Source organism: Haliotis asinina, chromosome 5 (genome assembly GCF_037392515.1).
Source record: "Haliotis asinina isolate JCU_RB_2024 chromosome 5, JCU_Hal_asi_v2, whole genome shotgun sequence".
Classification (NCBI taxonomy): domain Eukaryota; kingdom Metazoa; phylum Mollusca; class Gastropoda; order Lepetellida; family Haliotidae; genus Haliotis; species Haliotis asinina.
Window position 1 is genome coordinate 46699041 of NC_090284.1, and position 17229 is coordinate 46716269.

The following is a 17229-nucleotide window of genomic DNA, read 5'->3' on the forward strand; positions in this document are numbered from 1 at the left end:
AAGGGTCAATGTCGAGTGATGACCTATCAAACTCCCTGCAGTGTGAAATAGGTTGCCGCAGTACCGTTGTATCACGTCACCTCTTTGCGGCTGTGCGTAGACAGCTAACATTGATCTGGATTTCTTGGCAATAGTGCGAAAGCGTGGAATGTGGATTTCCCGGTTTTGCCCTCAGAACCTGCTTAGAGATTCAAAGAGGTTACCATATTTAACAAAACAAGACATGTTTCCTCATTATTTAATTTACCTGCACAACATAATTTACTCATATGTACGGAAGCGTATTAGGGCCACGGTGAAAGAAGTTTTTAATCTCATTATCTCCTACGTAGGAGATAGTATTTACTACGTAGGGCATAGTATCTCCTACGTAGGACTTAGTATCTCCTACGTAGAACTTACAACTTAGTATCTCCGACGTATAGGACTCGGTACTAAGTAACTCCTACGTAGGAGTTATTAAGTCGTATATAACACTTAGTATCTCCTACATAGTACTTAGTATCTCCTACATAGTACTTAGTATCTCCTACGTAGGACTTACTATCTCCTACAGGAGATGCTCGATATATGTTAATATACATTAATCTGAAATGGTCAACTTAATTCCCCCAGACACGGAAAACATTTCCTTTTTTACTGTTTCAGTCACTGTTAGAATCTACAATCATGTGTTTCATTTACGTTTAGAGTCTACAGTTATGTGTTATATTTACCTTTAGAGTCTACTATCATGTGTTTCATTTACGTTTAGAGTCTACAGTTATGTGTTATATTTACCTTTAGAGTCTACTATCATGTGTTTCATTTACGTTTAGAGTCTACAGTTATGTGTTATATTTACCTTTAGTCTACTATCATGTGTTTCATTTACGTTTAGAGTCTACAATTATGTGTTATATTTACCTTTAGTCTACTATCATGTGTTTCATTTCCGTTTAGAGTCTACAGTTATGTGTTATATTTACCTTTAGAGTCTACTATCATGTGTTTCATTTACGTTTAGAGTCTACAGTTATGTGTTATATTTACCTTTAGAGTCTACTATCATGTGTTTCATTTACGTTTAGAGTCTACAGTTATGTGTTATATTTACCTTTAGAGTCTACTATCATGTGTTTCATTTACGTTTAGAGTTTATAGTTATGTGTTATATTTACCTTTAGAGTCTACTATCATGTGTTTCATTTACGTTTAGAGTCTACAGTTATGTGTTATATTTACCTTTAGAGTCTACTATCATGTGTTTCATTTACGTTTAGAGTCTACAGTTATGTGTTATATTTACCTTTAGAGTCTACTATCATGTGTTTCATTTACGTTTAGAGTCTACAGTTATGTGTTATATTTACCTTTAGAGTCTACTATCATGTGTTTCATTTACGTTTAGAGTCTACAGTTATGTGTTATATTTACCTTTAGAGTCTACTATCATGTGTTTCATTTCCGTTTAGAGTCTACAGTTATGTGTTATATTTACCTTTAGAGTCTACTATCATGTGTTTCATTTACGTTTAGAGTCTACAGTTATGTGTTATATTTACCTTTAGAGTCTACTATCATGTGTTTCATTTCCGTTTAGAGTCTACAGTTATGTGTTATATTTACCTTTAGAGTCTACTATCATGTGTTTCATTTACGTTTAGAGTCTACAGTTATGTGTTATATTTACCTTTAGAGTCTACTATCATGTGTTTCATTTACTAGAGTCTACTGTTAGACTAGTGTGTTCAACTGTCCTACCAATCAAAAGTTTAGACTCACTAGTGTAAATGTAACCGCATACTTCAGTCAACTGTTCTAAACTAGATTTTGCAAAATATTCCATACTGTTTAAAGGTACTGTTTACACATGAACTGATGTGTAATAAAACAAATTCGTAACGCTGACAAGATTATTATCACGTGTTCAACAAAGATGAAACACACACACATACACAATAACACTATGTGTAGTAACACTGCCTTATTGTCATAAATATGCATTGACGTACATTTCCACTATCTAACGTCCTGCATAACCAAACATTTCTCGATTTAATAAAAACATTTCATAATCCGAACCTTTAAAAGGATATATTAAGTACTACGTGGCAGGTGGTATGGATAGTATGTCGTACGTAGGAGATAGTAAGTCCTACGTATGGGACATGAAGTCCTAGGAGACATTAAGGCCTACGTAGAAGATAGTATGTCCTACGTAGGAGATAGTTACACCAAAAATATTTTCACCGTGGCCCGACTACGCTTCCTCAGATATGCATCGACGTAAATCATACTACATATCACTCTCTTTAGGGACCGTTCATTACGGATGGTTGGGGTGTGGATCATGATTTTCCTGGAAAATATCTACAAAATAAGTGACCGCGCCGTGCATGTCATGTACAAAGTCAATGACCCCCTCCCTTCCCATAATGTTTATGCATTTAATCATTTAATACTATATACTTAAATGTACAAAATTTATGGCCCCACCGACTTTGCAGTCCATGTGCAAACCGCCCCCTCCCCCGCCTCCAAGAACAATCATCCCTACCACTACCCCACCAATAACACACACACACACACACACACACACACACACACCTCAGCGTGTATACAATATTCAGTAAATCTCAGCCCCCCCCCCCCCCCAACCAGAGCAAGAAAGAATGTGTATATGGAAAGAAATCCTTCCAGTTCAGAACAGTTACAAAAACCAGTATCTGCATCACACAAGTATTAAATCTTCTTGTCAGTAGTGTACATCTTCCTCAAATGGTTCTAGGTTCTGCTAGCAGGAAGGTGGGGCAAGGTCTTGGGGTGGAGTTACACATACACTGCAAACTCAGGTGGTGTGGGTCGTGAGATTGACCCATGAGCTCAATGGTGTGGAGCATCTCACCCCGAGTTGTGAGTCGTGCAGTGCACTGAGCAAATACTCGAACCAGTATATTCTATCCCTGCCACTGCTCTTACATCAAACCTAAGCCATCATAGTACAAGTGCCTGCCTCCTCTCTAACTCTCACTGAAGTTTTTTCCGAACTTGTTAATTTGCCGTGGTTCTGACGGCAGAGTGAAGAAGAAGCCCCCTGTATTGGCTATGGAGGAATAAGATGGACTCAGTAAATTAAGGCAGCCTTTGATCTCTGAAAACACCACGCTTGTAGTACGCTCTGAGAAGGAAAGAAATCAGTTGGATTATACTGAACTAGAATTTATATATGTTGTAAATGGTGACTCTCTTTTACAGGTATCCATTCAATCATTAATTATTAATCTGTTAGAAATGTGGCTTTGTCGGCTGGAACCATATAATTGAAATATGGCCATTCCTAAAATAGTAATTTTTGAATTATGACTTTCCCAACTAGCTGAGAAATATCACAATGATTAGTGTAAGCGTAAAGGAAAAGTAATTTTTGATGACCTGAAATCCATACAATTGGTCAAGGCTAAAACTGCACAACTGCAAAACGTCAAACTTCATTTGGCGAAAACGTCTTCTGAAGGTCACGCGAAATGGCCCATGTAATAAAAATCATCAGAAGATGAGGACCTAACGATTTCGAATGAACACATCTGAGCATTCTGATTGTTACACACAAGAATGATGTCCCACAAGGGTAACGTGCCTTACTTTATGAAAAGAGAGGTCTGTCAAAACCATGGAATGATTGGCTGACTGGCCACCATGAATATCAATCTTCAGAACTGGGATACGGTGACAGCCTGACCACCCGATCCCGTTATTACGACAAGCATGGGCTACTGTCAGATTGTAGACTTAGTGGATGTCGCCCAATAACAGACCCTCTGTGAAAACTCTTCCAGATTGAAAGCCATGATTGAACAAAACAAACGTGCTGATTCCCTCTGAAGACATTCAGATATATACTCTTAAACAGGTAGGGGACCTGAACTTTGAAGTCTGATAGAAAGAAAACCCATTGAGGAACGTTACAATGACATTCATCTTGTGTATGCAGCAGCATCATTTCACGTTATCACCTCACGAAAACAAAACACAATACATGGGATGCACGTGCACAATGTGGGAGCCTTCTACACGTGCATAGGGTGTCATTATGAATCTTGACGTTTTTCAGATCGGTACACAGATCGATAAATCACTGTAGACCATTTTTCCGATAGTTTTCTTGCATCTGCGCATGGTCAGGGTTTTCAGGGTCAAATCACACACTACTGACTAAAGATTGTACACCAGAAATTTCCATGTCATACTCAAGTCAGTCAGGGGGGATAACTGAACGAACAGCTTTGCTTCGAATGAAATCCATGTGGTGATGCATTCTCAAAACATCCATTATTATTGTATCAACATTGATTCAATCTCACATATCTCCCAATTTCGACAATCTTACATTGAAACTATACAGTACCCCTACTTTTTATGAAGAGTATAGTTTAATCATGTTGCCCAGCTTATGATATACATAAATGTCTCCACGCCGATTGTCATGTAATGGAATGTCGGAAGAAAATTGTATTATCTCCATCATTTCTATAACCAGCGGCCATATGTCACTCTATATGCCTTATGTAAGCAGTCTGTCATGTAGATCCTGAAGCAAATATGTCCAAGAAAGCCCACGCAAGTCTAGATAATGTGGCAAGTCTAGATTTCCACATGAAGAAAGTCTCAGAGCTACTTTTCAGTACATATTATTTTTTCACTATGAACTTTTTTATCTATAAAATATGATTGTTTCAGAGACTCGTTGTGTGCCTACTTACATAAGGTACAATGTTCGGAGCTCTTGCGTGGGGGTCATTGTGTCACGTGATCTGATCATGTGACGAAGATTCCGTACGCAATGTCATAAACACATGATCATCCCCTAATCTGAAGGAAAGTATACTTTCAGCGTTTCTCGGTATGTAGACAGACTGATAAACTATGATTACTCTTTAACATTGCAGTAATGTGTATGGTATTTATCATTCCTGTATTGGTGAGCTGTTGATCAATTTACTTGAAATGTCAGTGCATGTGTACTCGTAGTCGTAAAGGTGTTTGTGTTCTTGCTCGGAGTTTCCGGTGTTAGGTCTCACAAATACAGTGTATTATCTACCTGATCTGTACAAAACCTATATACACTTTGTTTCCATTAATTTCCTTTGTAGAATCATTGTAATCAGTGCACAAGGGCACGGACAATGTTTCCCCAATAATAAAGTAACTAGATATACGTTGGTAGGTAGATCATCTTTACATTAAGCATTGTATGATGTTTGGCCTGTGATGCATCACGAGACTGCCTAAATTATTAATGTAGTTATCCAGACTCTATGACAGTGAGCATTTCTTTATCAGATTATTTTAGGGATTTAATTCTGCATATGTTACTGTTAATCTAACGATCGCATCACACATCACATGCACTTTGTACCCAGAGGTAGTCATACTACAGTATTATAGTATGTTAATCAAAAGGAGTAATGGGTGGGTGGGTGACCTGAAAATTTAAAGGGATTTAACTGGTTCTACCCGACTAGGTCTATATATTTGAAATATGCCACTATTTACTAAGGGGTGGTGGGTTAAAGCATTTGCTTGTCATCATGAAGGCTTGGGTTCGATTCAGATGGGTACAATGTGTGAAGCCTGTTACAGGTGTCCCCGGCCGTGATGCTGCTCTAATATTGCTAAAGGCTGCTTCAAACCATACTCACTGTACACTAAGGTTGCTTGGGTTGTACACTCCCTGGGGAGCTGAGAATGTGACGTGTCTATTTAGTGGAGGTGACAAATATGTAGTGCTGTGAGTATATGTCAGCAGAGTGTCAACCCACTAGAGAGAATAAGTCTTGAGATGCTGGTGTCTAGCTGTCACAGGTCTTGGAGGGTCCTGGCTGTGAAACCAGATGGGGGATTGAGGCCAAAGTTTATTTGCAAGATCCTTTACTGAAAACAATATAATGAGACCTATTTGTGCTATTTTATGTTATTTCTCCTAGATTTATCAGTTTTGTCATGAGAGTGTGACATGAGTGTTAAAAGATGTGAGAGTTGGCAGGTAGGCATCAGTTGTAGGACTGAGCACATCACTAATGTAATCACTGTTGTTGGTACGCTACTGCTTTACAAGTATTAAATGTGCCAGCGTAGTGAATGTGTTTGTGACAAGCAGGTGGGGCAAGTTATCTGGATCCATACACTTGGTTGCTACAGGTAGAGTTTCAGTGAAGCACATGCAATACACGCTGACCGTGGCATGAAATCAATACCGCTACTGTTTAAAGGTCACGTGCAACTAAAAAATCAAACGATTAAAACACAATTATCACTTATTCATGACATATAATATGCTGTTTATGAAAAAACATATAAACAAAAATATAAGCGTACAATCGCAATTCAAAAGTGCAATATGGTTCAACTTGCTGATACACTGAGGGTTCATTGTGTGTCCAGAAAGATGATGTGTTGGGTGACCATTTTAGAAGTAAGGCGAGTCACAACAAAGTAAGATTCTTTATGGATAACAACTTTTTTTATCGTGCTTGATCTGTCGTTTCAGTAAGGATTCATATACCGTTGTCAAACAAAATCATATCTACTAGAAGAAGTAATTATCCATAAATAATGTCAATAGAGATGATGGGTTTTGTAAATACTTATTCTCAGAATTTACGTTCAATCCATTCAAAAATCATCTCAACAGAGATGGTGAACTACTGCGTGGCTGTCATTCGTCCAAGTACAAGGCAGGACTTGAAACTGACAAGAGTTTGCATCAGTTTCCGTCAGATCCAGTCATCCCAGAAAAACGCATGTAGTTTGTTTGCAACCCAGAGAGATAAAAACGTGTCATGTGTACAAGTATCACAGCTGCTTAATTACATAATGTGGCAGAGACAGGACTCTGCAGGAGTCATAAATCAATTTGTTTTATTTATGGCATATACCCTGAGAGGTGTTAAAGGGGCACTGATGCGGAGCGAATAATGTTTCTTGCCAACGGTCTAATTACGAAACCAAACCGCAATTTGGTCAGCGCCCGCTCCTTCGACCGTGACGGACAAAGGAACTGGGCTCCTGTCCATATTAGCAGATTTTTTTCACATAAACAGTCAGGAGGCCGGATGCCCATTATATGCCATTTGTTTAAAAATATCCATGGTATTCCTTGTCCGATCGTAACCAAATATCCCAGCAGTGTAGTACTTTTAGGATGCTTGGATGGTATAGTTACTGATCCAATTTGATCCTATTTCTGCGTTTTTAACCTCGATATTTAATCATGTTACATCAAAATATGATGTCTACGGGCACGCAGCAAGCCATTTGTTTCAGTACGGAAGATTGCAAAGTTTTATATTTCGGTAGTTTTGAGTGTTGGTTGAGCTGTGATAGCAAATATCATACGTAAATTTTGGTAGCTATGGTAGCTACAATGGTTTCTTATTTATGATAATAAAAACACACAGTTGATTTATTTGAATTCGTAAACAAAAAACGATGGCTTTGCCTTTGGTAGAGAAATCTGAAAATTTTCTTACGTAAAAAAACCCTTATTTCACCTATTTATCAAAGTACACAGCAAATGCCAGTGTGTATTCCTTATGTAACGAAATTCCGTTGGTATCCTCAAAACAGTTTCGGACATAAGTGTTTTCAGGCTGCATGCGACACAGAGATTACACCTTCCTTGCTGTAACCCGCGCTTGATGGTGTAAATACACATGTTATTTGTCATCATTCCCTGGATGGTCAATTAATGATTTTTTATCAGGTATAATTAGTAGTAACACCACTTCGGTTACTCAACAAAGGTTCCCATTTGGCATTTCTCCTGTCTGGAGTAAATACTCAACATTATAAATTAAGGTCTGTAATGGCAAATGTATTGTATGTTATGTAATGTGGGCATGTAAGTGATGCAAGAGGTTTTATCAGCTGAGTTACAAAAGCAAACATCGATCAAAGGATTAACCGATAACACACTGATTGATTAATTACTTTTATCTTCTAGCTGATTTGTCAAAAGGCAGAGTGTGTAGATGACTACACCCTGTCGTAAAGTGTGAGTGCAAAAACAACATCCTCCCTTCAAAGAATTAACCACCCTTGCGTTGATTGATTGATTGCTCATTATTGGTTAACTAAATTACTTAGAATAGTGGACATCATACAATTAGTTGCCAGGTGTTCTATCTTGGGAGACCAATGAGAGGTTTATCTGGTTTTCACCAACGAAAGACGTGATACGATGTGTTACTTTTACGCAAATGAGACAGTTGTAAGACACGCGACACAGAGCAGGATGATTTACCAGCTGCAGATGAATGGAATACGATTTCTTTTACGTGAATATTGATGGATGCACCCCAGAATAAGGTAGTAGCCTGACATTGTTGCTATAAAATTAGTCTTTTTTACATTCATTATTTGCATTTTGTTTTAATTTATTTATTGTAGCATTCAGCAGAAAATGTATGACAGAAAACACACACTAGATCGCGTATGTGTGTGAAATAGGATCCACCTTGGCAATCTATACAATGTATAAATGTTGCTGTTATGTTAGATATTTACTATGAGTATAAGCAGATCGTGTGTTCTTTTGTTAATTTTCAGAATCATACAAATATGACAATAAACTAATTAGGGTAATGAGGCAAAATATAGAGACGTACATTGGCTTCGTTATTTTTCCGTCCTAATAGTTTTTTACCATTTCTACCACTGGCAGATGATTAACCTTCAAAGTGTTTCATTTGTTTTCATAATACATTTGTAATGAAGTAAAAAATGACTTCACCTCAGTTGATCTGTCTATAATTAAACTATCAGTTGCTCCTACGGACTGCGCAGCAGAGGTCACGAACCAGTCACGAATTCTGGGATATCATCCGGGTACTCGCGGGAGAAAAACAATAACAAAAGTTTACACCAGTCCACGGAAATTGCTCCGCATTAGTGCCCCTTTAAGTTCAAATTGCATGTGGTCAATGATTGAAGCTGTGTATTGCATATTGTCTTTAGCAGACAGGCAGGCAGGCAGACATATAGGTGTCAATAAACCAGACATTGAGATTTCTCTGTGACAGAGGCTGCTTACCACAATCAACAAGTAGATTATTTACTTGTTTGTATACACAACCAAGATTAGACTACTGCTCACGACCTCATAATCTGGGCATGCATACTGTTCAAGCCTTGCAAACCTATTCATTGCGCTTTTTTTTTTCACATGCTTTTGTTTTCATAGCATTTTTATTTGTCAACTTTATAGGTTGAATTGGCATTTTGGATGATTTGTTTCGGTAAGTGCATACCAATAGGTATCAGAATCTGCAAAGTTGTGTTTTATGTTGCATGTGACCTTTAATGCGTGTCTCTTAGAACAATTTAGTTCAGCAAGACACCATCATGACATGATTCATATGAGGAAACTGAACTTTTCAGTTTTATCTGACAACCTGTTTCCCTTTTGTTTCAAATGGAATGTTCTGGAGGACATTCCCATATATGCAAATTAAGGTCATTTGATTGGCAGATGTTACTTGTCCTCATCCCCAGGTTGCTGACATCTTTGTCAACATTGCTCATGGTTCTGAGTCGTAGACCTTCCAATCAATGTTTGAAAAAACACACTTGACCGCTAGCCCATGGCATGTAAAAATCCATTTGGATCAGTAAATCTCCAGCACCTGAAACTATTCCTCACACTGCTTTCAAATTGTTTTGCATTCTTGTGTGTTTTGGTGACATATTTAAAGCTGTTTTTTGGTTTAGTCAAGTGTAGTATCTTCTACAAATCTGTTCTTTCAGTTTTGCAGTTAACTGATGCGGAATATCAATATTGAGGCACATGGTAGGCATTTGGCTTGTAAACACATAGAAGACACAACATTCCTTATACTTCAGTGGTGATATCAACAAAAACAACCCTCTTAATGTAATTGTGCAGGTATGGGGTGGGTTATCTAAAAAGTTGACATCCCACTGGCAGTGGGATACCTCTCACACCTATCTCTCAAGTGTTGAATTTTTGGATATGTGGAAAAATACTAGACTAACAGCTAGTCTCTGTAATGAACATATTTTACTGAAAAAAACGTTCATAGTGAAAAAAAATAATATAATGAAATGGAGCCCAGGGAATTTCTTCATTTTCCTGAAGCTATGGAAATCTAGACTTGCCACAGTTTCTAGACTTGCTTGGGCTATCTTGGATATATGTACTTCAGGGTCTGTACGACAGACTAGGAAAATACCAGCTTAACCAAGTAATAACAGTGTTTCCTCTGATAAGGGCAGAGTTCTTGGCTAAAGTTTGCACATAGGTCAGCAGGTTTGAGGACCTCAGCTATGTTTGGTCAATGATTGTTTTCTGTTATTTACCAGTAATGCTTCAGCTGTATTCATTCTGTCTGCTTACAGCCTGTAAATAATCAAAGCTGGACCAGACAAACCTGATCGATGTAATGAGCAGTATTCCCTGTTGTTTTTAGCAAGTATGAGTGTGATAGGGTTATATCATTGTCCTGCTGTTGTTAGACCATCAGCACTGCATGATGCTATCAATGCAGTGACATGTTAGTGCTGCGTATGTGAATGAGTGAGTGAGTTGAGTTTTATGCCACATTCAGCAATATTCCAGCTATATAGTTGGGGTCTGCAAATAGTTGAGTCAGGACCAGACATCAATCCAGTGACCATCACCATCATCATCATCATCATCATCATCATCAGCAGCAGCAGCAGCAGCAGCAGCAGCAGCAGCAGCATCATCACCATCATCATCACCATCATCATCAATAATATGCATACCACTGAATTCATTTTTTGTAACTAGAAGGTTTTTCATGTCAACTGACCCTTCTTTGAAAAACTTAAATACTCTGAATACAGATAAGTGGTCAGATTAAGAGGAAATATGGTACATGAGATTTGTGTGATGAGCATCTCAAGGGACTACGGTCACCCTGGACTTTTACTGAAAGAGGCATACAGGAATTTCCGATGGATGACTTTATGTAGTATTGAACTGAAATCTTAAAACATTGGAACAATTAGTTCATAGCTTATAACTGAGTGCTGAATATATATTTATGTACACATGCACTCATGCACACACACATGCACTCATTAAATTCCTTATGCACATAGGCCATGCTCTCAAGAAAATATTGATGTACAATTTAAACAGTCGAGAACCTACTGCATAATGTCTGTCAACGTCTGTTATACAAGCTTTTGTGCTGTGTGACCAATGAACATCTGGGCCTAAGATCAAAGAGATTTTCAAAGCTCTCTTAGAACTAAGATGGTCGTAAGTGCCATGCATAAACATTAATTTACAACTATCTTAGCGCTAAGAGAGCTTCGAAAATCTAGGCCCAGGATTAGAATTGGTCCATAGTAACCCACACTTGTAAGAGGCAACTAATGGGATTAGAGGATATGGCTAGTTGACTTGGTTGACACAAGTTATCGTACATCCTGTATCTCTGTGAGTTAGCATTCACCGCTCAAAGGGGCAAGGGAAAGCCCAGAAACAATGGGTATAGAATAAAGGAGTTGACATCCATGATATTTTGTCTTAAACAAGAAATTGTCATCCATAAAATGGAATGCCAGTCTAACAGTTAGACATAAACACTGTAAGCAAAGGCACATGGCCATCGTCTTGCATCTATGGCGTGTCAGTCCAACTACATCTGGAACTAGGATTACAATCTGCCAGCTATCAAATTTGTTGTTACATTTACAAGCACAACATTTTTTGTGTGGGAACATCTACCCAGCCCTTACTTGAGACTTGGGTTGCTTTTGGTTATGGGAGGGAATCTAACATTTTCAAATGTTAAGTGGGATTTCCAGAGTAAGTTTTAACCTCCAGTTCTTTATTGCTTGTCACAAGAAATGTCGGAATAGGTTTGTTCAGATCAGGCTTAGATGAGTTTGTATCATTATCTCTCAAGAGATATTGCTGGAATGTGGCTATAAGCAATATTAAATTATGGTCACTTACTCACTCCCTCACTCAGTTGTGGGTAATGATCCTGATGGACCAGTTTTATCAATCATTTCTCTGTCTGAGACTGGAATATAATAACTCACTCTGTTTTCACAAAGGCATGCACGCATCCAGTATCTTCGTCTGATGAGTACACTCTGTACGAAACGCATAACATGGATACACTTCAGCCGATCAGGGACAGTGTAGTGACACATTTTGTTTTAACTTCTCTACACATGAAGCCCATTTCTAGTATCCCTCTCTGTGATATTGCTGGCATATTGCCAAACTAAACTCACTCACATTCGAAGCTAATTAGAAAAACCCCAATCTTATAGTCCAGAATTTTCATGCTGAATGTAGAAATCATGTGTTTGCTATGGATGCTTTTTCAATTATCTTTATTTTTGCAATTTTTGCATATCAGGCGATGTATGTTGTAAAAGGTGATGTTAATATTTTAAGTATGTACATATATGTAGATGTTATGATCAGTCATATGAGAATCTACGTAAGTATTTATTAATATTAAATATGAAAACAAACTGGTGTTAAATTGACTATTCATGTTTCAATTTTGTTATGGCCATTCTCAGTTATTATGAAGTCAGCTGTTTCACTTCACAGTGTGAGTGCATCAATTAAGAATCAGAATAACTTTTCTCCTAGCACTTGCACCTCCTATGTTACAGTATAAGAGGTACGAATGCTACGAGAAAAGTTACGAGATCTTAGGCCTATGAGAGTTTTGTGAAACAGGGCCCAGTTCAATGAATGTCAGTTGCATACAGTAGTCGTGACGGTCAGCCTTGTTTTTAAATTTTTTAAACAAAAAGATTCATTCTATTTTAGTGAAACAATAAAATTGAGTTTAGTAAAATAGATATACAGTCAAGTCTCAATAATCTGACATTGTGCGTTGCACAGATTAACCAGAGTGTCAGACTATGTAAATGAGACTAAATTATGTTTATTCAGTCATTACCAACAAAAGCGTTGGATAAAGCTGATTGTCAGATAAATGGAGGTAGGATTAACAAGACTTGACTGTATAGAAAGAAAGGCTAACATTTTTGGATATTATATCCTTTGCTTTGCATGTTTAAGGAATCCAATTTCTTAATACAGTACAAATTCTGGTCGTTTAAACAGTGATGGAGTCTCATCTGGGATTCGAACCCACTCTGACTGAGTGAGACACCTCATCAGGAGCATACAGTCAGCAACCTTATCCATCCAGCCACGATGTCTTACATTCAGCCACTTTCTATAAAGCATAGTCTATTCATACTTTAACCATGTTCTCTATATACTTTCCATCCAGCTTTAGACTCACAAGCATAAATATACCCACTTACATCAGGCAACTAAATTTTGTTAAAATAGTGTTCAAAGGTACTGTTTACACATGAACTGATGTATTGTAAAACAAATTCGGACAGTTGAAATTATTATTATAAAATTATTGTCATGATTACAAGAAATGATAGAACTCAGTGAAAATTGATGTATTCTCAACAAAACTTTACACAAAAATGCTGCTGTTCACATGCACAATGTTTGCACTTGCTTTTCAGTCAGCAATTTGATGTATGATCCTCATGCAATTTATCTGAATAAGGTTTACAGTTGGTTACCTCAAGTCATTAGAAAAATCAATCTTCGATGTAACACAAGATATAGTGACTGTTTTTGTGAGTTTTAACTTTTCAGGGTAAAGAAGGCCTTAAGCAACCTATGCTTGCCATAAAAGGCTACTATGCTTGTCGTAAGAGGCGACTAATGGGATTGGATGGTCAGGCTCATGACTTGGTCAGCACATGTCAGAATGTCAACTGGGACATGTGTAAGCTTAGTAACAGACGGTGAGCGTCGTGTAAAATTAAAAGTCTTGCTGCGTTGCCTGTTGCGATGTCAACCATCAGCTGTTCGTGCTAATGAATGTCATGCAGTTGTCATGACTGGTTACTTATTATTTGGGGAAAGAAGAGAATAAACACACCCCTGCTCATAACTTGTATCATTCTCAGTTCAGTTATGAAAGCGTAGACACCTTTGGTCATGTGTCATTGGTGATGTGGGTGAGCATTGAGGAGAAGAGTAACAAAGGAACCTGTACATGTGATAATGAGGTACCAGTAACAAAGGAACCTGTAGGATCATTCTCAATTCAGTGCGGACAAGATACTGTAACCCAATAGAAGTTGTGAAAGCGTAGACACCTTGGTCATGTGTCACTGGTATTGTGGGTGAGCATTGAGGAGAAGCATGTTTCTCTTACCTGTATTTGATCAACTTCATCAACATACCAGCTGTTTTTGGAATGGAAGGTGTCTTCATTAATAAGATCACACTGTACATTTTGTAAAGATGCCTTGACCAGCACCTTCATGTACAAAATCATTTGTCTGAGTGGCATTCTGGAAGTTGCTGGTATAGAGATGACTCAACTTTATGGATGATCAACTTATTTATTTTAACAATGGTGACGTTTTGGTATAGGTTCTTATACTGTTTTCAAGCATATGGGAGTATGATGGGGTACACTAATTTATATACAAGATACTTGTATATGTGAAAATGAGGTACCAGTAACAAAGGAGTGAGTGGGTGAGTTAATATTTAACGTCACATTGGCAATATTTCAGCCATATCGGGACGGGAACATAACATTAAAATGGGATATATGAGTATTATAAAAACCTGTCGACGAAAGACAGTAAAACAACTAGAACATCACAGAAAAGAATGTAAAACTAGTAGCTATGCCTAAAACAATTTATCTCTAGAGGACAATACAATATAAAACTGGGCTATAGATTGCTAACAACTGAAGGTAGATCACCATACTAGGGACCATGGGGACTTATAGTACTTTTGCAACCTGCATGGACCCTAGCTGGATTTACATCATCCCCTCAGCCGTCAGCAATTTGGGAAATCTAGCCATACAATAAAACGACTTATTCTACAATTAAAAACCTGGAAATTTAGAATTTACTTTGAATGTTCGTGGACTTACGTACCCTATCAGGAGGACAATAATTTTACAATACTTCAACCCCCTTTGAGGGTACAGCCACTAACAAGTCCTAAGTCCTAAAATACATCTATTTATAGAAGATATTATTCAAAATACAATAAAAAATCAATTTCTTATAAAAAAACAATAATTAAATGAGAATTAACGTTTGTAAAAAGATCCTTAACAGTTTTCACATTGAAATATTTATCCCTTGTGATGGAGAATTCAACACAGTCAAGCAGAATATGCTTGACCATGGTTCTCTCATCACAAGGGATACAAAATGGAGGATCCCCACCTTTTAACAGGTACCCATGGGTTTATCTTGTGTGGCCAATACGGCATCAATGATGACCTCCTCAAATCTGGACTGACAACCCAAGTGGGTGTAACCAATATTCGGTTTTATTTCATGTAATTTATTGATACCTACTTGGGTGTCCCACTTCTTCTGCATCAGATCACGGATATACGTTCTAATGCAAGCGTTGTAATCTGAATATGGAAGAAGAAGTGGTGTCACAGATTTGTTGAGTGCTGCTTTTGCAGCAAGATCTCCCATCACATTCCCAGAAATATCTATGTGACTGGGTAACCAACAAAAGACGATGTCATATTGGCCAGAAGCAAGAGTATTATACAGTTCAATAATTTCAATTAAAAGTGGATGTTTACTAGAAATATTTTTAATAGCCTGAAGGCAAGAAAAGGGGTCAGAATATATTATATACTGTTTACGTTTAGAGTGTCATTGAATATATTTAAGAGCTGTTAATATGGCGTTAGCTTCTTTTGTAAAAATAGAACTATTGTCTGGTAATCTAGAAGATATTGTTCTGGATCCAATGACAGTAGCACAAGCAACTGCACCACCGTCCTTGCACCCATCTGTAAATAAGGATTTGTAATTATGATATGTATGTTTCAATTGATTATGTTCTTGTTTATACTGTAATTCATTCGTTTCTGAATTTTTAAATGTAGTAAATGTTAGGTCAACCTGTCGGTTAGGTCTAACCAACTCCCAAGGGGGTGAGGAAAGAAGACTGAAAGGAGCCAGATTGTCCAGCTCAATACCAGCAGCAGCAGTAAAGGGCTTTATCCTGAGCCCAAGAGGTGGAACAAGAGAGGACTTTTTGATATACAAATCCTCATAAAGAGGATTCAAGACACAGTTATATGCAGGGTTAGATTCGTTAGAGTATAGTTTTGTGATATATTGTAAAGATAATTTGATACAGCGCTGTGCAAAGAGATGGTTCATTGGCTTCAACGTAAAGACTGTCAATAGGTGAAGTTCGGAAAGACCCAAGACAAAGTCTTAAACCTTGGTGGTGGACAGAATCAAGAAGTCTAAGATTGCTTTTGCAGGCTCCACCATATACGATGGAGCCATAATCAAGTTTAGAACGTACGAGTGATCGATATAGATGGAGAATGGTAGCTTGATCCCCTCCCCATTTAGAATTTGACATCACTTTCAATAAGTCAAGTGCTTTCAGGAATTTAGTTTTAAGTGATTTAATATGCGGTAAAAACGTTAAGTGTGAATCAAAGATTAGACCCATGAACTTAGCTTCCTTCACAACTTTAATGGGCCCCATCTAGAGACAGTTCAGGGTCTTTATGTGGTTTGTATTTACGACAAAAATGTATGTAGTTAGTTTTTGATTTAGAAAATTTAAAGCTGTTTTCAAGACACCATTTATTTATCTTGTTTAAACACAACTGCAATTGCCGTTCAATGGTATTACCACGACAAGAAATATTAAAAGCATCCACAAATAACGATCCATCAATTGAATCGTTTAAAACTATTGATAAACTGTTGATCTTTGATGCTAAAAAGAGTGACAGACAAAATACTGCCTTGTGGAACACCCTGATCCTGATTGTAATGATCAGACAGGGTAGAACCCACATGGACCTGGAATTGTCTGTTATTTAAAAACTTGACTATAAATTCAGGCAAACGACCTCGCAATCCGAAGTCATATAAATCTCTTAAAATGCCATATTTGCAAGTAGTGTCATATGCTTTTTCAAGATCAAAAAAGATAGACACAGAGTGTTGTTTGTTAATTAGTGTGTTTTTAACAAATGATTCCAGTGGCACTAAGTGGTCGACAGTACTTCTGTTTTTACGGAAACCACATTGTATATCTGTTATGAGATTATTTGTTTCCAAGTACCAAACAAGTTGATTATTCATCATGCATTCCAT

General features: G+C 37.5%; 1 protein-coding gene across 1 annotated transcript in view; it reads left to right on the forward strand.

Annotated features, from left to right (window-relative positions):
* Positions 1 to 4808: 4808 nt before the first annotated feature.
* LOC137284624 (phospholipid-transporting ATPase ABCA3-like) overlaps positions 4809 to 17229 on the forward strand; it is a 50948-nt gene continuing 38527 nt past the window's right edge. Inside the window, exon 1 of the mRNA XM_067816513.1 lies at positions 4809 to 4882. The gene's annotated coding sequence lies outside the window, so the exon portion shown is untranslated. The remainder of the gene's footprint in view (positions 4883 to 17229) is intronic.